Source organism: Fulvia fulva, chromosome 5 (genome assembly GCF_020509005.1).
Source record: "Fulvia fulva chromosome 5, complete sequence".
Taxonomy (NCBI): domain Eukaryota; kingdom Fungi; phylum Ascomycota; class Dothideomycetes; order Mycosphaerellales; family Mycosphaerellaceae; genus Fulvia; species Fulvia fulva.
This window is the reverse complement of record NC_063016.1, coordinates 2273786-2300252: the sequence shown is the minus strand read 5'-3', so window position 1 is coordinate 2300252 and position 26467 is coordinate 2273786.

The following is a 26467-nucleotide window of genomic DNA, read 5'->3' as shown; positions in this document are numbered from 1 at the left end:
ATAAGTAGTCTCTTCTACTAATTATTAGTTATAGCGTAATGTTATAGATCTTCTAGTATCTATAAGAAATTAACGTCGCCTTACTATCGAACAAGCTGTTTTAACTCTAGAGAATAATCAAACAATCGATATATATTCCGCCCGTCTACTTTAGCCTATATTAATACCTTACTACTAAATAGTACTCTCTTATTAACCGGTAGTAGTTACTAAAAGTCTCTAAACAGAAGGACTACTAAGCTACTAAATAGTAGTAATATACGGGCTTTGATCTCCTTTAAGCGTTTGTCGATATAACTAAGCATCTTTACGCTAAGTATAGACTTCTTATTAACTACGATAACGTGCTTTACTACCGAGCGGGCTATACTACCGAGCGGGCCACTTTTGCTTAGAACTATACCACTTCTATAGATATAGCTATACAACTACTATTATAGCGTATATTGTCTTTAAACGAGGCCAAACTGATCTTAGCTGTCTAGGCCACAAAACGCGACGCGATAATTACGAATCGACTTGCTATAAAGGTATACGACGCGTCTCGAACTATACTAGGGTATCGATTAAATAGACGACCTCCTCGGTGTGACTACGAGCCTAATTCAAAGAAGCTTATAGAGCTAGAAGAGAGGGTGATACTTAAGTATATACTCGAGCTAGATCTTAGAGGTTTCCCGCTATTAAAGGCTAGTATACGAGCAATGGCTGATTTATTACTATAAGAGAAGGGTCTTAAGCCCGCTAGTCTTAATTAGACAGACAGGTTTATTAGGCGGTATCGTGAGCTAAAGGTTCGTATAACACGTAGATACGATCGTTAGCGAGCCCTAATAGAAGATCTAGACGTTATCGAGAAGTAGTTCTTACTTATACGTAATATAAAGGAGAAGTATAGCATCCTTAACTAGGACACCTATAACTTCGACGAGACAGGGTTTATAATAGGTGTTAATACGTCTTAGAGCGTCGTTACGGGTTCAGAAAGGCGTAGTAGAAAGAGGAAGGTCGTTTAATAGGGCAATAGAGAGGGAGTAGAGAGATAGCGTATTAGATAGCTCTTATACGAAGCGAGATTAGTAAGCTACGTAAGTCTAACGAGGCCCTTATATAGCGGAAAGCACAAAAGCGTAAGTACATTTAGTCTAGAGGGTCTCTAACCTTTGATAAGGCGTCGTAATTAATACCTCTAGAGGATACTAGGAGGTAGGAAGTAAGTAAGTAGAGAGTTGCTAGATAGTGTTCGGCTAGTACTAAGGCTACGACGCTATAAGCGATATAGCGAGTCGGGGCATAACGTACGTACCTATTAAGTAGACTCGCTAGATAGCGAAGAATCTAAAGAGGAATTGTCCTCCTAGTAACGATTCTATAGAATGTCGTCGTGTTAAGATACCGTCGTAATTAGAGTAGAAGTAGTATAGTTCTTAGTAAAAGTAGCCCGCTCGGTAGTATAGCCCGCTCGGTAGTAAAGTACGTTATACTAAATATACTCGAAGAACTTTGCTAGCTCTACTAACTTTGCTTTAGATAGTCTAGTAAACGCGCCCTAAATAGGAATCTTAAATAGGCGGTATATAGTCTAGCTATTGATACTAAAAGCTACGACACCTATAGGGGCATATCTTAAGATAACTAACCCTAGGTTAGGGTAGCTAGCCTACTTAGCTTTACGCTAGAAGTACGCCGAGATTATACGAATAACATAAGGCTTATCTATACTAGTACGGCTATCGACGTTAATCCGTAAAGGTATAGGCTTCTTATTCTAACGAATCTTCTAGTAGTAGCCGAGGCCTACTTTATATAGTATCTTTTGCTCGTAATTTAGCTTGTCGTATTAAGCTTACGATTGTGTCTAAATAGCGAGCTCTATAGGGTATTTTGTAATCTTATTAGCCTACTAATCTTGACTAAGGGTATAGATGTCTAAGCTAGTATATTTACTAACGTGTTTAGTCTAGTTATAAGACTTGTCGATATCGCGTACTCCTAAATCGTTAGTATCTTCGGTACGTACACTACGAAGAATGTTTAGAAGCTCCTTTACAAGATTATTCTAATAAACCTTATCGCGTTCTTTAGGCTTATCTTCCTCTTCGTACGCTAGGGTAGTATTAGTAACTAGAAGGGGATCGTAGTAGTCGAATAGATAACTATAATTGGTCTTATACTATTTAAGAGCGCTAATAAAGTTAGTAAAGGGAGGTAGATCGTCTAGCTAATCTTTAAACCGAACACAGTAGCGAGGGATATATTATAAACGGATTATATTAGGCTAGGTATACTTACGTATATTGCTCTACTTACTCCGGATCGTATTAGCGGTAGTAAGGCAAAAGTTAATAATAAGATCTAGTATATCTTTAAGGAGTGGTTTAATCTCTCTTATATTGTCTAGGTTATAGCGTATTAATAGTATCAATATAGTCTCGTCCTTTAGGTAATCCTAAGTATTATTACACCGAGATATATACTTCTTAAGCTATGACTTATCCCTCTTAATAGTCTCTTAAGTACTATCGCTAATATTAATAAGCGAGCTCTATTCTTCTAGAGGACGATAGTTAAGGGTTATTAAGATATAGTATCTTAAAGGGAGTCAACAATTAGGAAGTGATCTAGTAGCCTAAGGCATCTACGATGACTTAGCTTATAGGGAGATACCTTCTCTCCCCTTTAGCTTAGATAGACATCCAACACAATTAACACATTAGTTCCTAATAACTTGCTATATACTCGTGCTATTAGTTAGTTAAAGATTAATCTCTTACTCTACTCCGCTACTATCTACCCGTACCTATTTAACAAGGGTGATAATAGTTCGCGAGTTAATAACTAACGGCTCCGATAGTAAGATATAGTATACCTCCTACTATAAGAAGTCTCGCTCTCCGATAAACTTATTTATAGCTCGCTTAATAACAGATAGTAGCGTTACTTATAGATCGTCTTTTAAAGAGTATATTAGCTCCTTTATTATATCCTTATATAATTACGTAGGAACCTCGTACTTTGTAGCGTACTTCGCGAGGTAGACTATAATAGCGTAAATGTCCGTATAGGGACTAATGTCCGTATTTCCTATCTAAGTAAACGTTATACCGCGGTTATAGTTATTTATACGCGGATCTTAAGAAGGTAAAGTGCTGAGTAAGTCATTATTATCGGTATTAGGGTCGACGGTCTCGAATTTATTACGCGGCTCGAATATCTAGTACTTACTATTACGGTTCCTCGATATAACCGCCTCCTTATACTCCGGCTTAGGATATCTAAACCGGTACTTACGAGGCCCGTTAGGGCTACTTGTCTTTCGCTTAAGACAGTATAATATAGTATACTCTACGTATCGCTATATCCGGTTAAGAATATTTAAAAAGTTAGCTTAGGTATTCTCTAGGCTTAATCTATTTATAGCTAAAGTAGTGCTCTTAGTAGCTAGTACTAAAGTACGTCCGGGCTTAGGATTAATAGCTTAAACGTATTAAGCCTATAACTATACAAATTGCTTATAGTTAGCTAGATCTTCTATATCGAATACTAGAAGGCTATTAGTCTAAATAAAGCCGTAGATATATACACTGCCTCGCCCCTACTACTTAACGCGAAACTAATAGTCGATAATATTAAATTTTGGCTTAATATAGGCCTCGAAGAAGATCTCGAAGCGGCGTATAATATAGTAATCTACGATATAGGGAAGGTCGCGTAGATTACTACGGGCGATACGCGCTTTGTCCGCTAGAGTACTATTTAACTACTCCTAGTAGTTCGGGTAGTATTGTATTAGAGAGTCCTAGTATAAATTAGCCGCGGAGAATGTTAAGAAGAGTAATAGTATACCTAGCGTATAGTAGAAAGCCTTAAGCTAATAAAGTATACCCTTCTAATAGGCGCGTATACTACGAAGTATAGTATACTAGCGGATAATAGACTAGATAATAGATTACGCTATTAGATTAGACTATATAGTAAACGTAGCTTAAAGTTAAGCGCTAGTTAGAGAAGCTTACTATAGATGTTACTTAACGTAGTATATTAAATATATATATATTATTCATTAAGCTATTATAGTGCCTCCTAGCCTATATAGCTGTTCTACGTACTTCTATCTTTCGAAGGGGAAACCGCTCGCGGTGGAAACCCCTCTCCTCTCCTATACTACTATTGTTTATTGTTTACCTTCCTGCTTTCCTTATAGAGGGTATACTAGTGTTATAGGCCTGCCCTAATGACTACCTTGTCTACATCCCCTTAGTCTCCCTCCTCTTCTCTATCTACTCCTCCGTCTCGTTAGCTAGTTTAAAATAGGTAAGATATCCTTATCTTAGGACCTAACGTACTATCCTCTATACGTCGCTCTTATTTATAACGATCGACTAGTAGTCGCGTCTAGCTACTCTCGCTCTCTATATACTCCGCCCTTCTACCTACTATAGGCACCGTACGACTATATATTCCGGGTTCTACGACGGGTAGCTATACTCGTACGCTAGGTCATCTATGTCTAGGACGTTCCTCCTATATAAGTAAGCCCTAAGCCCGATATATTCGGACCGGATTTAGATTATTACGCTTACTTCTACCCTTATAAGGTCGCGGTATAGGAGGTAGTTATGTCTCTAGAAGGTTCGTAGGGCTAGGGGGCCTATTCTCGCTAGCGGGTTACTATTCTATTCCTATTCCTATAGGTAGACGGCTACCTACTCTACGAGGCTCTAGGACTTTCCCTTACTCCCCTTCTTTTCCCGGGTTCTTCGTTCCTCCTCCTCTCTCGCTAGCTACTCCGGCGTTCCTTATACTTTCCTAAATACCCGTAAGTCGTCCCGCTTCTAACTCCTCCTTCCGTACGGTCCTATATATAGCCGGCTATATCTCTGTACGATTCGTGCTGTCTTATCGTAGATAGTTTGCTATACTAGGTACCCTATCGTCTTCGCCGTATATTAGATCCTTATCCCTTAGATATAGTAACGGATAAGTAGTGTCCCGGTCTCTATCTCGGCTACTCTCGTCGGTGTAGTCTTATACGCTCCGAGAATTCTTCTTAAGTTGCCTACTTAGGTTCGATTAAGAGGCTATTCGATCCGTCGCGGTACTAGCTTATCGACTCCCCCCGTACCCTAGATTTATACCCCGTAAAGTATCGCTAGTCGAACGATTACTTTATATATTATTCTTACTTTGTCGAAGGTCGCCCCCTACGTTGACTTAGTAAGACGTGTTATTAATGCCTCGTTTACTTGTGCTCTATTCTAGACCTTCTTAATCTATAGGTTCTAGCTTAGCTTCGGGTCTAGCTAGATTCCTAGTACTCGGAGTTCGGGGGAGGGCTTCGTCTCGTATCCCTAGATTATTATAGTTACCTATATATTATAGTAGGTCCTCGCTTTACTAAAGTGGATCAGCTAGTATTTCTCTAGGGCAAAACGGACGCCGTAGCGTCTAGCCTAGTCCTCGTATACTCTATGTCTCTCCGTAAGTAGTCTATAGTTTTCCTCCGTTATCGCGGACTAGGCTAGGATATTTATGTCGTCTACGAAGCCTAACGCCGAAGTCTAAGGGGACGTAAGTAAGGGGATGAGGTCGGCTATAAAGATTAGGAACAGGATTAGGGATAGCGTAGATCCTTATAGGATTCCGGTCTCTACGTATACCCTATCGGATTTATACCTCCCGAGGACTATTCTCGTAGTCCACTCTTTAAGGAAGGAGTATATAAATTTCGTGGCCTATACGGGGACTCTCTTCTATCGGAGTATATAGAGTAGTCTTTCGTAGGAGACGTTATCGAATACTTAGGAGATATCTAGGGAGAGTAGCGATACTATTCTATTCCGTCTATAGTACTAGAGGGTTTAGATCTATTCGGTTATTAGTTCTATTACCGTAAGGGTTAAGCGGTTACTTCTCCCTCCTATCTATATCTCCGGGAGGATGTTGTTCTCCTCGACTAGTTTTATAAGTCTCTAGGCTACTACCTTCTCTAGGATCTTCCCTACTATATTTAGGAGCGTAATCGGTCTATATAACTTAAGCCTATTATAGTCTTCCTTCTATAGCTTCCGGATAACTACTGTTAGGGAGTCTCTATACGGCTTCGGATAGTAGCCTTTCCGTAGACAAGTAGTAAAGAGCTTAGCTAGGCTCGGGGCGACTTCCTCTTTATATTCCTTTAGTAGGAGGTTTAGGATTTTATCGGGCCCTAGGGCCTTTCTTCCCTTAAGCTGTCCTATTACGGCCTTAACCTCGCCTAGATAGACTATCTAGTATATATCTAGTAGTTCTACGTACGACGTGCCCACTATATCCGCTAGGTCCGCGTCGACTTATATTAAGAAGAAGTAGTCCGTAAACGCCCTCGCTTTTACCTCCGGCGTTAATCTTAGCGTCCCCGTTATATCGACTATAGGCGGGAAGTAAGGCGTCTTCTCTGTCCCTCTAGCTCTCGCCTACCTCGCTAGTTACTATATCTAGTTAGGATTCTCTATTACGAGCCCTACCGTCGTTCTCTAGTCTAGCTGTTTATCCCGACGTATCTAGGCTTTCTTAGCTTAGCTAGCCCTTTAGTATACGTTCTATATTACTTATATATACTCCTTCGTCTACTCTCGTCTAGCCCTCCTCGCCTCCTTTACTCTTTCCGCGTACGCCGGGGTCTAGAATAGCTTCTGTCTTTAAGAAGGTCGAATGTAGGGTATATACTAACGAGCTGCCTCCTATACGACTATTGTTATCCGTTCGGCTTCTTTGTCGAGCTCGGCTTCTTATTCTACTTCTGTTCCTACTTCTAGTCCTATATTTACTCTATTATCGTGTAGTCGTACCGCTAGTTCACCTCGGATTTCTTCCTACGGGGCCTTCTTCTAGTTTAGGCGTAGCTCCGCTATAGATTCCTCCTCGACTCCTACCTCGATTATTGTCTAGATCGGGATGTAGTCTAATCCTACTTCGAGTAAGAGGTACGGGTAGTACTTGTCTAGTCTCGTTACTAGCTCTCTCGAGAGGAAGTATAGGTCAATCGTACTTACGCTTAATCTCGCCTTCTACGTCTCTATACCCTTTAGGGTCGCTAGTTCTATATCGCGGCTCGCGGTGATTTCTAGTAACTTACCTCCTAGGTATACGTATAGGGGGGTAAAGTCTAGACCCTAGTACGGGTAGTAAAGGTTAAAGTCGCCTACTAGGACTTAGTATATATCCCCTTGTTCGAGTATCCGGTCTAGCGTAGCTAGCGTTCCTAGGTCTCTACTCGTTCGTCCTTATAGGGGAGGGTTATAGACGTTATAGATTCGGACGGTTCCCTAGCCTATTACTATTTCGATTGTCGTTATATCCCTCTAGTAGCCCTCCGGCTATAGTACGACCTTCTATACTTCTATACTAATAGCCTTACTTACGTAGGTATATATTCTTAGGGTATGTCCTATACCCCTACCAATTACCGTATAGTATCGTTAGTCGTTATAGGTTACCGGTTTACTTATATATAGGTTAGTCTAAGGTTCCTATAGCGCTACGACGTCGTACTTTTAGTAGTCGAGTTCTTATAAGAAGTAGAGTTAGACCTTATCTTTGCTTTTATTAACGTTATACTATATAATAGTAAGGTTGTCCTATACTACTATTACGGGCTGGCTAGGATAATGTCTATAGGGGTGCTCCGGGCTTAGGTAGTGCCTACGGTTATTATATCTTCCTCTTAGGTTAGTAGGCCTTTAGCCGGTAGGGGTGTTCTAAAAATCCGTATCTATCCTGTCTCGTTTACTACCCTATTTAGCCCGCTTAGCCGTCCTAGCGGCGGGTACGTACTCGGTAGGGTACCCCTTATTACCTCCTCCGTTCTCTTTCTTTTTGCCGCCTTAAAGCCTTTATATTAAGCGCTATCTTACTACGGGATAGGGTATCTCGCTAGGGTCGTTATTTGTGCTTAGTTAGCCTTCCCTTTCGCGGCGATCCGGGTTAGGCATTGGCTTGAGTACGCCGGGTATTTCCGGCTATAGTATACGTACCTTACTTCTTCTCGTAGGCATTACTTTCCCTAGTATAGGCCTACGTAGTATAGGCACTTCGGGGTCTTCTCCGTACATTTCGGGGCAATATGTCCGTACTATTAGTAGTTAAAGCATTAGAGTACTCTATAGCTACTCTAGTAGATTTCCGTATTAAGACGTTCGTAGTTCTAGTATAGTCCTTTGTCTAGGACTAGGTTTGCTTATTCCGTATTTACTATCTAGACGATTAATAAGGAGTATGTCTTTATTAGTTCGACGCTTCTATATAGCTAGACGGCCTTAGAGAAGCGTACTCCTAGGGATGTGCTCTAGTTCTATATTTATAGCTAGGAGAGGTCGTTTTCGACCTTAAAGGTTCTAGGGACCCCTTAGGCTATTACTATAAATTGTTAGTAGGAGACCTTCGCTAACTTTGCTACTTTAGTTATCTATTCCTTATACGTCTCGAGTCTTTATCGGTCTGTCTCCTATACGGTAAAAAGCCTTACTACCCCCCTTAGCTCTACCTTTGCTCCTACGATCTCCTTCCGGCCGATTCTATCTACGAGCTCCTTACTCGTAAGGCCCTCGAGTTCCCTTTTCTCCTCCGGGTCTATAACGTAGACTCGGATCGCGTTATTAGTCCTCTAGGGCTAGGCCGGGTAGTGTCCCGCGGCGATTATAGCCTACGTAGGGTTCTTCTATTATATTACGTACTATATAGTCTAGTAGATTGTTCTTAGGGTCTAGTGTTCGAGTGCCTTAAGTACACTAAGGAGCTACGCGATTGTATTTTTATATACTCGGGCTAGGTATTTGTCTTCGTCTAGTATTACCTAGGCTTCTTTATATAATTCTATCTACGCGGAGGGGCCGGGGGCGGCTAGGGTTCGTTATACTTTTCCTAGGCCCTTAGCTTATTATCGTTAGCCGTTGTCTTACTATTGCTAGGTTAGTTATTAGCTTAGCTATTAATAGGTTAGTTACTACTAGCTAGGTTCCTATATCGTATCCCCGTTTATAGAGATTTAGGTGTCCCTCGCGAGCTACCTAATACTCGCGAGTTAGACTTAGGATCTAGTCTCTATATCGCTACACTTTAGCTACGGCTAAGGTTAGAAGTTGCCTAAATAGGTAATTTACCTCCGCGGCTCCGTAATTTTAGGGTCCTATCGGATAGGAGGTAGATTCCTATTTTCTAGTCGCTTTCCGTAGTAATTACGCGGCCGCTAGTATAGGCGCGCTGCTCTTATTCTCGTTAGGTAATAGCCTTAATAGGCGCTTTCGAATAGTACGTCGTACGAGTCCCTTAGTTAAGTATCGCGTAGGTACATCTAGTATATTAAATAGCTACGGGCCTATTACCTTATCTATATATTAAAGTAAGCGAAGCGGAAGGTCGGATTAGATATAAATCGGGTGTCTTTATTAAGGAGTATCTACTATATCTACTATAGAAAGGTGACCCTACCCTATCGACTATCTACGTTATACTCCGCTTAATCTCGATAGAATAGCTATAGATACGAGAGAGATAGTACTAGCTTTCTCTTATACTCTAAGACCGGGGTACTACTAAGAAGAGGGTAGGTTATAAAGTATATAGGTCCTATACGAGGATTAACGCTATCTATTACGAATATAGGTTAGTAGGCATGTCGTACGGTACTAAGACTAACTTAGTATATACTAAGCTAGTCGAGATAATAGTACGGTAATACTATTATAATACCGTACGAATAGTAGGAGCGACTTAGAGGAACTGCCGTCGTAGGATAAGATATAGGTAAAACCGATAAGGCGTAGTAAAATAGAACTAGGACTAGAGCAATATCCCTCTATATAGGTATAAGAGACGTAGTCTCTATACCGATAGTAGAGAGACCTTTAGTACTAAGTACTGTTCTACTATATACCTTCGTAAAAAACAAGACACATTCGAAAGCTCTTATTAAGGCCATTCTAACGATATACAAAGCAGGCCACTACCCCTAGGACTAAGGGAGTTATACCTTATTCAATCTGGACAGCTTGAAGCTCTCTTCACCCTATTTCTTCAGCTCTAAACGCCGCGGAGGTGCCTAGCTACATTAGGCAACTCCTAGGCAATAGTAGCCTAGGCTACGGCACTAACGGCGCCTACGGCCCTATAGGCGAAGCCCCCCTAAGACAACTAGTAGCAACTTATAGAGGACGTAAAAAGTATAGAAACTAACGATTAGCTCCCTTACCGGTCTCTATAGGTAATGATCACTCAGCTACGTATAGCGCTTATACTATTGTATTACCGAGGGTAATAAGAAATAAGGACGACGTCCTAGGCGATTAGTAAGGCCACCCGGAATCAACACCCCTATAGCTAGGTATCGGTCGCGGTATCGATACTAGGCCCCCGCCTAACGTACGATGTAGTTACGATCCGTATTATAGTAAAGGAAGACTAGGCCGAAGTTACGAAGCTATCGAATAAGGAGCTCGCCTAACGAATCAACTAACTAGGGGTGGTCGTAGTGAACTAATAGTCTAACGGCACTCTATAGATCTATACTAGCTCTACTACTGCTAGGAGGTACCTAGAGGCATAGCTATAGTAGGTATCTAAGGTTACGGTATTAGCGAAGGTCTTAACGAAACAATTTACGATCCTAGTCTACGACATGCCTAAGGAGTTTGACCTAACTAACTAGGGTCACCTACGCGCTCTCTAAGAGGACAACCCGGTCACTCTTAACTCTCTAATCTAGAAGGCGACTTGGCTCTATAGGAAATGGCTAGAAGGCAAGAAGGCCTCGGCGCTAATAGTATAGCTATAAGACGCGAAAGCGGCGGATCTAGCGATAGAATAAGGCCTAGTCTAGTAATATAGCCTTAAGATAGTAGAAAAGTACTCCTTATCCTTTCGTGTCCTCTAATGCTTCAAATACTAATAGTATAGACACCAAACCTATACGTATATAAACAAGTAGGCCTACTCGAACTATATAGGAGACTATATGTCTAGGGACTATACATCGACTACGAGACGGTACGCGAACTGTCCGGGGCACTACCTATCGTATAGTACGGAATGCCTATAGCGGAAACTAGCGAAAAACAAGGCAATTACAAATAGAACCGTCGCCCTAAGATTCTACGGCGACCGTAAGGCTAGCCTATACCGGAACTAAATAGCGGCGGTCGGGTATAAGCGCCCTAGGGCCGAGAACGATATAAAGGATACGCAACCTAGGGCGTACGGGAGGCTACGTGCTCTGCTAGCTACGGCGAGGGAATCTAACTAGGCCCGGCTCCCCTTTAGTATATAGCCGATAGGCGTAGACTAGGACGTATAGGGCAGTAGGACATAGGACGATATAGAGGAAATGATTGTCGATGCCGATAACTAGCCTCGATACGCTTAGTATTATCTAGTATAACGTTAACTATAGCAAGGATATAGTCTAGAACTTTTTCCTATACGAGGCGGACCCGCGCGTCCACTACGTCCTTATAATCTAGGAGCTATAGATTAATCCGTACTATAAGAGACTAACGACCTACAAGTTACTAGGCTATACGACATACCTACGAGGCGACGGCAGACCCCGTACGTGCTTCTATATTAGTAAGGACATACTAGAATCCGACTAGGAGGTAGTGTACTACGTAGACGAAGAAGGCGGGGGCGATATTACCTCCCTCTACGTAGGTAGCACCTAGATACACAACCTATATATGTAACCGCTAGCCTCGAGGTCTAGCCGCGACCTAGGGGTCTATAGACACCTAGACAGTGCGCTTAAGAGACAAGGGTACTACATCGTAGTAGGAGACTTTAACATATACTACCCTTCCTAGGAAAGCCTTATATAGCCGTACCCTATAGCCGACGAAGTACTCGACTTGATAGCGAGCAACGTAATTGCCCTTAATACCCCGAAGGACCTAGGCACCTAGAAGAGAGGGGGACTCTAAGGCACGATCGACCTCTCCTAGATCTTAGATAGCCACTACTATACGGTAACCTACTATAAGATCGAATATAAACTCGAGGCGTCGTTAGACTATATGCCAGTTAGGACCTCTATTACGATATAGATATAACGTATACTAGCGAGAACCCCTAAGCTAAACTAGGGAAAGGCCTACTAGGCTAATATCTAGGCGTACCTCGATAACTCTAAGAGGCTAGTCTAGATCGCGTAGCAGCAATACAATAGTAAAGACGAGATAGACGAAGCAGTCTAGGGGTTAATAGACGAAATAAGAAAAGCGACCTTACTTCACGTTCCGCTTACCTAACTAACAATATAGTCTAAACTATACTAGACGCCGGAGTGTACTACGGTAGTAAGAGAAGCAAGGAGAGCCCGCCGGGTATAGACGAGCAGCTATAGCGAGGAGGCCTAGAACGTATATAGGGAGGTATACTAATAGAAGAAAGCTATAATACGAAGGGAGAAAGTAGTCGGCTAGAGGGCTATAGTAGAAGAAATCGCCGGCAAGCTAGAGAAGATATAGAAGCTAGCGAAATGGGCCCGATAGGACCCTATATAGGGCCCCTCCTTCTCTATCCTAGCGCTACAATCGCCTAGTGGCCCGGTTAGCGACCCCGAGGCCAAGGCGCGTCTACTAGCTAGCAAGTTCTTCCCGCCCCTAGTCGAGGCTAATCTAAGCGACATAAACAGCTCTACTCCCCTAGCCCCTAGTATCGCGGTCTAATAGGAGGTGTCCGAGGGAGAAGTTGCCGCTATACTAAGGAAGTTGCCGGCGAAGAAAGCCCCGGGGCCGGATAGGATCCTAAACGAGCTACTAAAGAAGTGTAGAGATCAACTAGCCCTAGTAGTTATAGCGATCTTTAACGCCTGCCTATAGACCGGGTACTACCCGATAGCCTTTAAACAATCGACGACAGTAGTCCTACGTAAGCCGTAGAAGGAAGACTATACGTAGGTGAAGTCGTACCGCCTAATTGCGCTCCTTAACACTCTTAGGAAGGCGCTTAAGAAGCTGGTTATAACGAGACTCTCCGAGGCGGTAGAGGAACACTCCCTACTCCCGGACACCTAGATAGGTACGCGCCTATAGCGATCGACGCTATCCGCGATAGAACTTATCACCTCTTAGGTAAAGGCCATCTAGTATAAGAATAGGGACAAGGTAGCTTCCTTACTTAGCCTAGATATATCGGGAGCCTTCGACTACGTGTTATACCCGCGGCTACTCTACATCCTAAGGTCGAAGGGACTCCCTAAGTGGCTTGTCAACTTCGTACGGTCCTACCTCCAAAACCGCAGTACGTCGATCCTGGTCGGCCAGTACAGAAGCCCATTTCAAGCAGTCCACACTGGAATCCCGTAAGGCTTAACGCTAGTACCTATTCTGTTCCTCTTCTTTATAGCGACGCTACTCCTAGCCCTAGAATCCTAGAACACCGCTACGAGCGGCTTCGTAGACGACATAAACATCCTAGCGTAGTCTTCCTCGACTAAGGAGAACTGTAGGCTACTAGAAGAGAAGCACAAGATCTACGAGGACTAGGCTAGGAGGCACGGGGCTCGGTTTGCCCTAGAAAAGTACAATCTGATACACTTTACGCGCCGGCCACGGTTCTATAATATATAGATAGATAGATTTGTCATTCCCCTGTTCTAGGACCCTATCCGGCCTATGCAGGTATATATCTATTGTTATGTACAAAGGGAAACCCGAATAGGTGAAAACCCTTCCCGCCCCCGACTACTCCTTGTCTAGATTAGCTTTCCCTCTGAACGTACGTAGTCCATGTCACTACCCCGTTAGCCCCCGCTCCTAGCCGGTCTCGTCGCGCTGCGTCGTGTCCTCTCTTCCTGCACTGCTCCTACTAGGCGGTACTGTTCTAGCCAGCCCTTCTCTAGTATCCAGTTCGTAATGCGCCGTAGGTCTTCAGCGTTGTTAAGAAGTGCCCCAATCGTCCGGTTCCTCGCCTTTACCATCCACTCCCCCCTTCCTAGCGACCACCTCGGACAGACGAGGAGTGCGTGCCGTACGTTCTGGGAGCGATAGCCGCAGGGGCAGCTAGTATTCGTGTATCCTGGGACCTTCCTCCATGATAGGTACCCCTGGAGGCCGATGTGTTCGCTTCGCAGTTGGGTTGCTATGCTACTCTGTGCCCTCGTAAGGCGGTAGTGGATGAGCTTCGGGGGGTGCTTGACCGCGGATTTTGTAGCTGACCATTCCTTAGGTTGTCCCGCTGGCTGAGGGCGTCCACTATGCCCTACAACCTGGTTGTTCCACCTCTCTTTCCATAGTTGCTCTACAAACGATTTCTCACCTTCCCATTGTGTTGCTAGCTGTTCGTCCCTTGCCCGGTAGTTCGGCTCGTTTCCGGGTCGAATGCCCTTATGCGCTGGTACTGATTCGCGGGCCCTTGCGACTGCACTGGCGATGACCTTCTGTACTGGGTACTGTGCCGACTTGCCTAAGTAGGAGGTCCGTAGTCCCTGGATGTATAGGTCGATCGGCGGTATAGCGGTCTCGTGCTCAAGCATCCTCGTTGGTGTCGACTTATATGCCCCGGTGACCTTCCTTAGGCATTGGTTTTGGATCTTCGCTAGCGGCGCGACGAGTCCCTTCGATGGGCAGGCCCTCTCGCCTAAGGACCACACTTGGCTGCCATAGGTAAGGACTGGCCGTACAATAGCCGTATATAGAAGTCGTGACTGCCGGAAGTCCGCCCCCCATGTGGACGCAGTGAGCCTCTGGCATGATGCCATATTCTGTTCAGCTTTCCGTAATATTGCCTGTACGTGCTTCCTCCACCGTAGCGCCGGGTCCACCCATAGTCCGAGGATCCTGAGCTGATTTGCCGGGTTAGTCGTGTGCCCCTGTATCTGGATAGAAGCTTGCATATTGTGGAACCGTGGCCGGCGCGTAAAGTGTATCAGATTGTACTTTTCTGGGGCAAACCGAGCCCCGTGCCTCCTAGCCCAGTCCTCGCAGATCTTGTGCTTCTCTTCTAGTAGCCTACAGTTCTCCTCAGTCGAGGAAGACCACGCTAGGATGTTTGTGTCGTCTACGAAGCCGCTCGCAGCGGTGTTCTGGGATTCTAGGGCTGGGAGCAGCGTCGCCATAAAGAAGAGGAACAGAATAGGTGCTAGCGTTGAGCCTTGCGGGATTCCAGTGTGGACTGCTTGAAATGGGCTTCTGTACTGGCCGACCAGGATCGACGTACTGCGGTTTTGGAGGTAGGACCGTACGAAGTTGACAAGCCACTTAGGGAGTCCCTTCGACCTTAGGATGTAGAGTAGCCGCGGGTATAACACGTAGTCGAAGGCTCCCGATATGTCTAGGCTAAGTAAGGAAGCCACCTTGTCCCTATTCTTATACCAGATGGCCTTTACCTGAGAGGTGATAAGTTCCATCGCGGATAGCGTCGATCGCTGTGGGCGCGCACCCATCTGGGTGTCCGGGAGTAGGGAGTGTTCCTCTGCCGCCTCGGAGAGTCTCGTTGCAACCAGCTTCTCAAGCGCCTTCCCAAGAGTGTTAAGGAGCGCAATTGGGCGGTACGACTTCACCTGCGTATAGTCTTCCTTCTGCGGCTTGCGTAGGACCACTGTCGTCGATTGTTTAAAAGCTATCGGGTGGTATCCGGTCTGTAGGCAGGCGTTGAAGATCGCTGCAACTGCTGGGGCTAGTTGATCTCTACACTTCTTTAGTAGCTCGTTTGGGATCCCATCCGGCCCCGGGGCTTTCTTCGCCGGCAACTTCCTTAGTATAGCGGCAACTTCTCCCTCGGACACCTCCTGTTGGACCGCGATGCTAGGGGCTAGGGGAGTAGAGCTGTTTATGTCGCTTAGATCAGCCTCGACTGGGGGTGGGAAGAACTTGCTAGCCAGTAGACGCGCCTTGGCCTCGGGGTCGCTAACCGGGCCACTAGGCGATTGTAGCGCTGGGATAGAGAAGGAGGGGCCCTGTGTAGGGTCCTGTCGGGCCCATTTCGCTAGCTTCCACATCCTCTCTGGCTTGCCGGCGATTTCTTCCACTGTGGCCCTCCAGCCGACTGCTTTCTCCCTCCGTATTATGGCTTTCTTCTGTTGGCATGCCTCCCTGTATACGTTCCAGGCCTCCTCGCTATGGCTGCTCGTCCACACCCGGCGGGCTCTCCTTGCTTCTCTTACTACCGCAGTGCACTCCGGCGTCCAGTATGGTTTGGACCATGTCGTTGGTTGGGCAAGCGGAACGTGGAGTGAGGTCGCTTTTCTTATTTCGTCTGTCAACCCCTGGACTGCTTCGTCTATCTCGTCTTTACTGTTGTATTGCTGCTGCGCGATCTGGACTAGCCTCTTGGAGTCATCGAGGTACGCCTGGATGTTGGCCCAGTGGGCCTTTCCCCAGTTTGGCTTAGGGGTTCTCGCTGGTGTGCGTTGTATCTGTGTCGCAATAGAGGTCCTGACTGGCATGTGGTCTGACGACGCCTCGAGTTCATGTTCGATCCCACAGTAGGTTACCGTGTGGTAGTGGCTATCTGAGATCCAGGAGAGGTCGATCGTGCCTTGGAGTCCCCCTCTCTTCCAGGTGCCCAGGTCCTTCGGGGTATTGAGGGCAATTGCGTTGCTCGCCATCAAGTCGAGTACTTCGTCGGCTATAGGGTGCGGCTGCATAAGGCTTTCCCAGGAAGGGTGGTGTATGTTGAAGTCTCCTACTACGATGTGGCACCCTTGTCTCTTGAGCGCACTGTCTAGGTGTCTGCAGACCCCTAGGTCGCGGCTAGACCTCGAGGCTGGCGGTTGCATGTATAGGTTGTGTATCCAGGTGCTACCCACGTGGAGGGAGGTAATATCGCCCCCGCCTTCTTCGTCTGCGTAGTACACTACCTCCCAGTCGGATTCTAGTATGTCCTTGCTGACATAGAAGCACGTGCGGGGTCTGCCGTCGCCTCGTAGGCATGTCGTGTAGCCTGGTGACTTGCAGGTCGTTGGTCTCTTATAGTGCGGGTTAATCCATGGCTCCTGGATTGCAAGGACGTGGTGGACGCGCGGGTCCGCCTCGTGTAGGAAATGGTTCTGGACTATATCCTTGCTATGGTTGACGTTATACTGGATGATGCTAAGCGTGTCGAGGCTAGTCATCGGCATCGACAATCATTTCCTCTGTATCGTCCTGTGTCCTACTGCCCTGTGCGTCCTGGTCTACGCCTATCGGCTGTGTACTAAAGGGGAGCCGGGCCTGGTTAGATTCCCTCGCCGCAGCTAGCAGAGCACGTGGCCTCCCGTACGCCCTAGGCTGCGCATCCTTTACATCGTTCTCGGCCCTAGGGCGCTTGTGCCCGACCGCCGCTAGTTGGTTCCGGTGTGGGCTAGCCTCACGGTCGCCGTAGAATCTTGGGGCGACGGTTCTGTTTGTGATTGCCTTGTTTTTCGCTAGTTTCCGCTGTGGGCATTCCGCACTATACGATGGGTGGTGCCCCGGACAGTTCGCGCACCGTCTCGTAGTCGATGTACAGTCCCTAGACATATGGTCTCCTGCACAGTTCGAGCAGGCCTGCTTGTTTGTGCACGTGTAGGTTTGGTGTCCATACTGTTGGCATTTGAAGCATTGGAGGACACGAAAGGATGAGGAGTGCTTTTCTACTGTCTTGAGGCTGTATTGCCAGACCAGGCCTTGTTCTATCGCTAGATCCGCCGCTTTCGCGTCTTGTAGCCATACTATTAGCGCCGAGGCCTTCTTGCCTTCTGGCCATTTCCTATGGAGCCAAGTCGCCTTCTGGATTGGAGAGTTAAGAGTGACCGGGTTGTCCTCTTGGAGAGCGCGTAGGTGACCCTGGTTGGTTGGGTCAAACTCCTTAGGCATGTCGTGGACTAGGATCGTGAATTGTTTCGTTGAGACCTTCGCTGATGCCGCAACCTTAGATGCCCACTGTGGCTGTGCCTCTAGGTGCCTCCTAGCAGTAGCAGAGCTAGTATAGATCTGTAGGGTGCCGTTAGACTGTTGGTTCACTGCGACCACCCCTGGTTGGTTAATTCGTTGGGCGAGCTCCTTGTTCGATAGCTTCGCAACTTCGGCCTGGTCTTCCTTTGCTGCAATGCGGATCGTAACTGCATCGTGCGTTGGGCGGGGGCCTGGTATCGATGCCGCGACCGATGCCCAGCTATGGGGGTGTTGATTCCGGGTGGCCTTGCTAATCGCCTGGGACGTCGTCCTCATTTCTTGTTGCCCTCGGTGATACGACAGTACAAGCGCCGTGCGTAGCTGAGTGATCATTACCTGTAGAGACCGGTAAGGGAGCTGATCGTTAGTTTCCATGCTTTTTGCGTCCTCTATAAGTTGCTGCCAGTTGTCTTGGGGGGGCTTCGCCTGTAGGGCCGTAGGCGCCGTTAGTACCGTAGCCTGGGCTGCCATTGCCTAGGAGTTGCCTAATGTAGCTAGGCACCTCCGCGGCGTTTGGAGCTGAAGAAACAGGGTGAAGAGAGCTTCAAGCTGTCCAGATTGAATGGGGTAGAACTCCCTCAGTCCTAGGGGCAGTGGCCTGCTTTTTATATCGTTGGAATGGCCTTGATAAGAGCTTTCGAATGTGTCGTGTTTTGGCGCAGAGATCGATGATTCCGTCAATTTCTATAATATATAAGCTTCTATCTAGATATAGGGGCATACGACTAACCCGGTAAATCAGCTCAGGATCCTCGGACTATAGGTAGACCCGGCGCTACGGTAGAGGAAGCACGTATAGGCAATATTACGGAAAGCTAAACAGAATATAGCATTATACTAGAGGCTCACTACGTCTATATAGGGGGCGGACTTCCGGCAGTCACGACTTCTATATACGGCTATTATACGGCCAGTCCTTACCTATAGTAGCCAAGTGTAGTCCTTAGGCGAGAGGGCCTACCTATCGAAGGGACTCGTCGCGCCGCTAGCGAAGATCTAAAACTAATGCCTAAGGAAGGTCACCGGGGCATATAAGTCGATACTAATAAGGATGCTTAAGTATAAGACCGCTATACCGCCGATCGACCTATATATCTAGGGACTACGGACCTCCTACTTAGGCAAGTCGACATAGTACCTAGTATAGAAGGTCATCGCTAGTGTAGTCGTAAGGGCCCGCGAATTAGTACTAGCGTATAGAGGCATTCGACCCGGAAACGAGCCGAACTACCGGGTAAGGGACGAATAGCTAGTAATATAATAGGAAGGTAAGAAATTGTTTATAGAGCAACTATAGAAAGAGAGGTGGAACAACTAGGTTATAGGGTATAGTAGACGCCCTTAGCTAGCGGGATAACCTAAGGAATAGTCAGCTACAAAATCCGCGGTTAAGCACCCCCCGAAGCTTATCTACTACCGCCTTACGAGGGTATAGAGTAGTATAGCAACCTAACTACAAAGCGAACATATCGGCCTCTAGGGGTACCTATTATAGAGGAAGGTTCTAGGATACACGAATACTAGCTGCCCCTACGGCTATCGCTCCTAGAACGTACGGCACGTACTCCTCGTCTGTCCGAGGTAGTCGCTAGGAAGGGGGGAGTAGATAGTAAAGGCGAGGAACCGGACGATTAGGGCACTTCTTAATAACGCTAAGGACCTACGGCGTATTACGAACTAGATACTAGAGAAGGGCTAGCTAGAACAGTACCGCCTAGTAGGAGTAGTATAGGAAGAGAGGACACGACGTAGCGCGACGAGACCGGCTAGGAGCGGGGGCTAACGGGGTAGTAATATAGACTACGTACGTTTAGAGGGAAAGCTAAACTAGATAAGGAGTAGTCGGGGGCGGGAAGGGTTTTCACCTATTCGGGTTTCCCTTTATATATAACAATAGATATATACCTATATAGGCCGGATAGGGTCCTAGAATAGGGGAATGACAAATCTATCTATCTATCTATCTATCTATATACCTTCGTATACTATATTAGTCCTTCCTCCTTCCCTATTACGTGTCCTAACTTCCGTATATATATATACTATACCTGTTTAATAGGTTATAAGCCCGGGTTTGCTTAATAGGACATCGATATACTAAGGAAGTACGACGTAGGGTATTATACCCTATACCCGGAATCCGTACGGTAACGTACTAATAGACTCGGGGAGTCTACTATACGGAACGCTACTAATAGACTTAGGGAGTCTAAGCTTATTCTAACTACCGTAGTTAAGTAGAGCTTGCTATATATCTAAGGCTACCTTCGCTATAGAAGACTTAACGAGTTACGAGGGCCCCCGGAAGGTCGGCCCTACCCTTACTCGTAAGAACTAGAAGCGCTAGTTCGTTATACTACGAGACTATCTCGAAAGCCGGGAGGTATTCTAGGTTATCGACGACTCGTCGGCTAATCTCCTAGAATCCGTTACGCCTAAGATCACTTCGAAGGCGAACGGTATAGCGAGATATACTATCTTAGTATATTTGTCCGAGAAGGATAACTAAGAAATCTTAAATATACGAGATACGAAAGAAATCTAGAAACTTCTATAGAAGAAGTATAGTAAGGTCTACAAGGTATACGTAGTAGCGCTTATAAAACAGCTAGTATCGTTTAAGCTACCGGACAATTAGACAATTAGACAAGGGTAGACATATCTAGGTAACCTATCTATATAGATTGCCGAAACAGACAGTAAAGAGACCTACTATAAGGACCCTATCTAGAGGTTTAAGCACCTACTAAGTAGCCTCCCGGACGTCTACGCTAGCACTAGGGACACTATCCTAGCCTAGCTAAACCTAGGCTAGGAATCCGCTATAACCTTACTTAAATCCTACGAATTACGGATCTAAGAGAGTAAGGGCGAGACCGCTCTATACTCCTAGAGGTAAGGGGGCAAGAGCGGCTACTTTATCTACGATAGTAACTACCTAGTTATATCGTGCCCGGAACTAGATTCCGTAAAGGAGTTTGTTAAAAAGAAGAATACCTAGAAGTAACTAGAAAAGAAGTCCTAGGAAGAGCTAGTCCGGGATCTAGAGAAGGCCTAAAACGCCCTTAAGAAGTCTAAGAAACAGTAGAAGGATAGGAGAAGCCAATCCAACAACAAGATAAAGGCAAAGGCAATACGAGCCTATACCTTACGAGAAAGCGATACCGAGGAAATATACGACGACGAAGTCGCCTATACTACTACTAAAGTAAAAGGCAAGTTTCCCGCCTCTAAATAGTTACTAGACTCCTATGCCTCCTTACATAACTGACAATAAGTCTCTATTTAGATCGCTTAGGAAACTAGCGAGAAGGAAAGTAATTAAAGTCGGTAGGGGGTACCTAGATATATTCTATAAAGGAATAGTAACTATAGAAGGCCTAACGGGGAAACAAATTACGCTAGAGAAAGTCTTGTTTGTTCCTAATCTTGGAGTTAATCTAGTTTTATAGAGGTAGTTTAGTGAGCAATTCGATGTCGAACCTCTAAACTTTATACTTAGGTATAAGAGCGGAAAGCCTATCGTACGAAAAGTACTACGAGGGGGGGTACCGGTAGTATCTTCGATATCCGACTCTCTAAACTAGGTAGATAATAGGCCCCCGGAGATATTATACGAGGAAGCTCTAGTAGCGGTAACTACTAAGGATTAGTAGGAGCTTTAGTATAGAAGATTCGTATACCTAGGTAAAGGATTACTCCGGAATGTCTATAGGGTAAGTAATAAGAAGGACCCGATTCCTATCCCGGACGAGTATAACTATAAGGTATACTCTATTACGAATATACGGAAGTTTAAAGGCGCTATCGTAGAACGAAAGAACGAAAGACTTGCGCTTATATCTATCGATATCTACGGACCCTTCGAAAATACGACATCTAGGCTAGGTTTTAAATACTAGCTAGAGATCGTAGATAACTTCTTAAGAAAGAAGTAGGTGATCTCGCTTAAGAACAAATCCGACGCACCGTAAGCACTACGACAATAGCGGCTAACTATAGAGAAAGTATCGAAATGCTACGTAAGAGTAGTATAGAGTGACAATATACCTAAGCTACTAATAGTTCTAAAAGAATAGGAGAAAGAATTAGGGGTTTAATATAATACGACGGATACTTATAACTCTATACAAAACGGAGTAGTAGAAATGTTAATCTAGGTATCGGAGAACGCGATTCGCGTAATGCTTAAGGAATCGGGGATACCGGTAGAATTCTAGCCTAAAGCGCTAGAGGTATAGGCGGTTATACGTAACCTACTACTAAACGGACCGTTACTTAACGGTGTCTAACTTTCGCCGGAAGAAGCATTTACTAGCAAAGTACCGACGGTGGATCACCTAAGAGTATAGGGTTATAGGGTAGTAGTTTACGTAGAACCGAAATTATATCTAAAAGGGCTACGATAGGATAAGTTAATAAACCGGGGTAAGGAAGCTATTTTCGTTAGATACGGTCAATCGACTAAGTAATAGTTGTTCTAGGAGCTAGATATACGAGCTATTAGGCAGTATAGCCAAGTAGATTAGTTCGAAAACGAGAAGGGGGGAGATCTAGATTTAGGTATCTCCTTTACGAACTAACCTAGTAAGGTACCTAAACCAAGGCTAGTCGGTCGACTACCGGCGGTCTCGCGACTACTACTATAGCGACTAGCGGATGCCCCGATAGCAATCTTACGATCCTCGGGTAGTATAATACCTAGGCCTAACGAGAGTAACTCCTCTATAGAAGAACCGACCTAGCTAATCCCCGCTCCCTACGTAGAGACCGAACCCGCTATAGCTAAGGACAAAGGACTAACTGTCTTAAGACCGCTCTATATTCAACTTCCCGGTAGACTAGATAATATTACGGACTATAAGAAGATCGAGGAAACCCCGAAGCTACCGGAACTAATCGTCCGGAGGAAAAGGACTAGGGATCCTAACGATAACTACGGCTAGGACTAGGACTATAAGGCTAAGCACTATAAAGCTATAATAGCTTTATTCTACTAACTACCCTAGGTGAACAATAGACTTACCGATACTAACGAACGTATATTTATAGCTACGGTAGAGGAACTGTTCGACGAAGTCTAAGAACACGCCTTTACTATATTCGGACCCGGTATCGCCTACTAATAGGAAGTACCTATCCCGAAGATATATAAGGCTACGGTAGGGGATCCTAAATAGGGCCACTTATAGAAGGACGCTATCGATACTAAGCTGCTCTCGTTATTAGGTAATAATACCTAGGAAACGGCTATCGCTTTAAGGGGGGCGAATATAGTCACCTCTAAGTAGGTCTTTAACGTAAAGAGACTTGTTAGCGGAGCAATCGAAAAGTTTAAGGCAAGACTTGTCGTAAAAGGGTTTTTATAGAAATTCGGCGTTAACTTCGAAGAGACATTCGTACCTATAGTACGCTATAACACCCTAAGGGTCTTTATAGCAGTAGTTTACGAGCGGGATCTCGAGATATACTAGGTCGACGTTAATAATGCGTTTACCTAAAGCTACCTAGCCGAAGACATCTATATAAATAGCCGAAGACATCTATATAAAGCCCCTACTAGGAGTCGAAACCCTACCGAATACGGTCCTTAAGGTACTCCGGAGTCTCTACGGCCTAAAGTAGGTAGCTAGAGACTAGAAAAAGCTCTATATAGCTACGTTAGTCAAAATAGGATTCTACTAGTCCGAGGTAGACCTATGTCTCCTAACTTATACTAAGAGAGACATTATGCTACTTATCTATATAGACGATATACCTATTATAGTACTAAGGTTAGCCGATATCTAATAGTTTAAGAAGCAGTTCGCGTAATACTTTAAGATCTAGGATCTCGGGGAACCGGAGAAACTACTAGGACTAAAGATTACTCGCGATAGGCGTAACGGTACCCTAAAACTTAACTAGGGCTATTATATCCGTAAGGCCCTTACTAGAATAGACATAGCAAAAGAAAAGGCAAGCCTAACACTCTTACTAATAGATAGTTACAATAATCTCTATCCTATAGCCCCGAACGACGAGGGATATAGTAAGGATGACTACTAGAGCGATAATAGGACCTAGATATAGCTAATAACTATAACGAGACCGGACCTAGCCTTCCTACTCGGGGGAACTAGTATATATGTCGCGGATCTAACAAAGCGGCATATAAAAGCACTAAAGAAGGTCTCGAGATACCTAAGGTCGTTCCCCGACCTAGGGTTAATGTTTAGACGTAGTAGCGGTGCTCTAACCGGATACTTAGACTCTGACTACGCGATAGATCGAGTAGATAGGGTCTTAATTCTAGGACATGTCTAGCTAGTATACGGTACGCCTATATCCTAGATAAGTAAGAAGCAAAAGTCTATAGTAACCTCTACTATAGAGGTAGAGTTTATAGCGATAAACGCCGCCGCGAAACAATCCTAGTTCCTAGCGGCTATCCTCCGAGAGATGAACTGCCCGGGGCTAGTAGGAGACTGCTCTTTCTAACTAATAGTCCTAGCCGATAAGAGCACCGTCGACGAACTAAGACTAGTACGCCTTATAGGGGATAACTAGGCGGCTCTAACCTTAGTTAAGGACGCCTATATCTACGAAAGATCTAAGCACATTGATATTGCCTATAACTATATTAGGCACCTCTAGTAGTAGAGGAAGATTAAAGTAGAGTACTGCTATACTAAGGAGATAGTAGTAGATAGTTTAACTAAACCGCTAGCCGGTCCCTAGTTCTAGACCTTCGTACGATAGCTATAGCTAGTATAGTAGGAACAATCGTTCCTTGCCTTACGACCTAAGTAGGAGTGTTATAAATATAGGTCAGTAGGTATATCGTACGGTACTAAGACTAACTTAGTGTATACTAAGCTAGTCGAGACAATAGTACGGTAATACTATTATAATACCGTATAAATAGTAGGAGCGACTTAGAGGAACTACCGTCGTAGGATAAGATATAGGTAAAACCGATAAGGCGTAGTAAAACAGAACTAGGACTAGAGCAATATCCCTCTATATAGGTATAAGAGACGCAGTCTCTATACCGATAGTAGAGAGACCTTTAGTACTAAACACTGTTCTACTATATACCTTCGTATACTATATTAGTCCTTCCTCCTTCCCTATTACGTGTCCTAACTTCCGTGTATATATATACTATACCTGTTTAACACTATCTATATTAGTAGCTATACCTCCTTAAACGCGGGCTTAAAGCTACTCGAAGTCTATAGTATCTATAGTGAAGTCTAGTACTATTACGCTTTCTAGTCCTAATATAACCTAACCGGCGGGTACGGCTATAACATTACTAAGCTTATACTGTAGTATAGCAATACGATTAGAGACATCCTCGCCGTCCTTACTATTAGGAAGACGATCGAGGTTATACTAGCTAATTATAATGTTACGATAGCCTAGATAATTCTCTTTTAAGAAGACAAGCTACTAACGGACAATAGCCCGACGGACCTTAAATTTATTCTCGAATTGACGCTAAGTATAATTGTTAGTAGCGTGACTTAGTCTAATTATAACTATTCGAAGATCTTCTAGTAGTAGTAGTAGCTCCTTAAAGAGAGAGCCTTAGTCCCGAGGGAAGTAATAGATATAACCCTTAAACTTGTACTAGACGCCGCGTACTTAATATACATTAATAAATATATATAGTCTTACGATAAGCTTCTTCTTAATAAGCGTAAGCTCCGGAAGACCGTCTATAGTAGGTCTAGGTCTAGGGTCTATATTATTGTCCGAGGCTATAAGATATAGTAAGTCTAGTGCCTTAGCTCTATCTATAGAGATATACCGGCTATATACTCCGTAGCTATTAATATTAAAATGAAAGTAGTACTTATAATAGCGTATATATAGTGTTAGGAACCGCTATACGTTATTATAACTCGGGCTTAGATCTTTATAGGGATGTCTTAATTAGTTATAAAGGTAGTAGTCCTAAATAGTATATAGTATATACTTGAAATGAGTTAAGCACGAGGCTCCTATCTACTTATAAAAGAGCGTCGTCTATATAGTGCTATATCTTAGCGTAACTTAACTAGTCCGATCAGTTGATCTGTCCTACTCTCTCTACTCCCTCGGAGATCACCCTAGAGCTTAGAGAGCGATCTCGTCCTATAGGTTTCTTTACTCTTATTGCCTAACGAGTAGTTAAAGGTTCTCTACGAATCAAACCGTAATATATAGCTTCATCTTTTCTTCTTCTAAGTAAAGGCGTTCGTGTATAGCTTGTTAGTAACCGTAGTCTATATTACCTAGTACTATACTATTAAGGTCGTCTATTAAGGTAGGCTTAGTATACTCTATAAGACCTACGAGTTAACCTATAGAGGTAGGATCGAAACGCTAACTACGACGTTATAGTTATATAGCGCGGCCGCTAGTGTCTTCCTCGTCATCCAATTCATTGCTACTAATACCTCTACCGGTTAGGCTAGTAATAGTTTGGTAGCTAAGATAAGTAGTAGTATTCTCGACCCTATTATAGTCGAAACTCGTACGTACGGCTTAATAACTTCCTACGATATACTACTTATGCTCTATTGCCCGAGTTAGGTCCATAATGCCGTCCT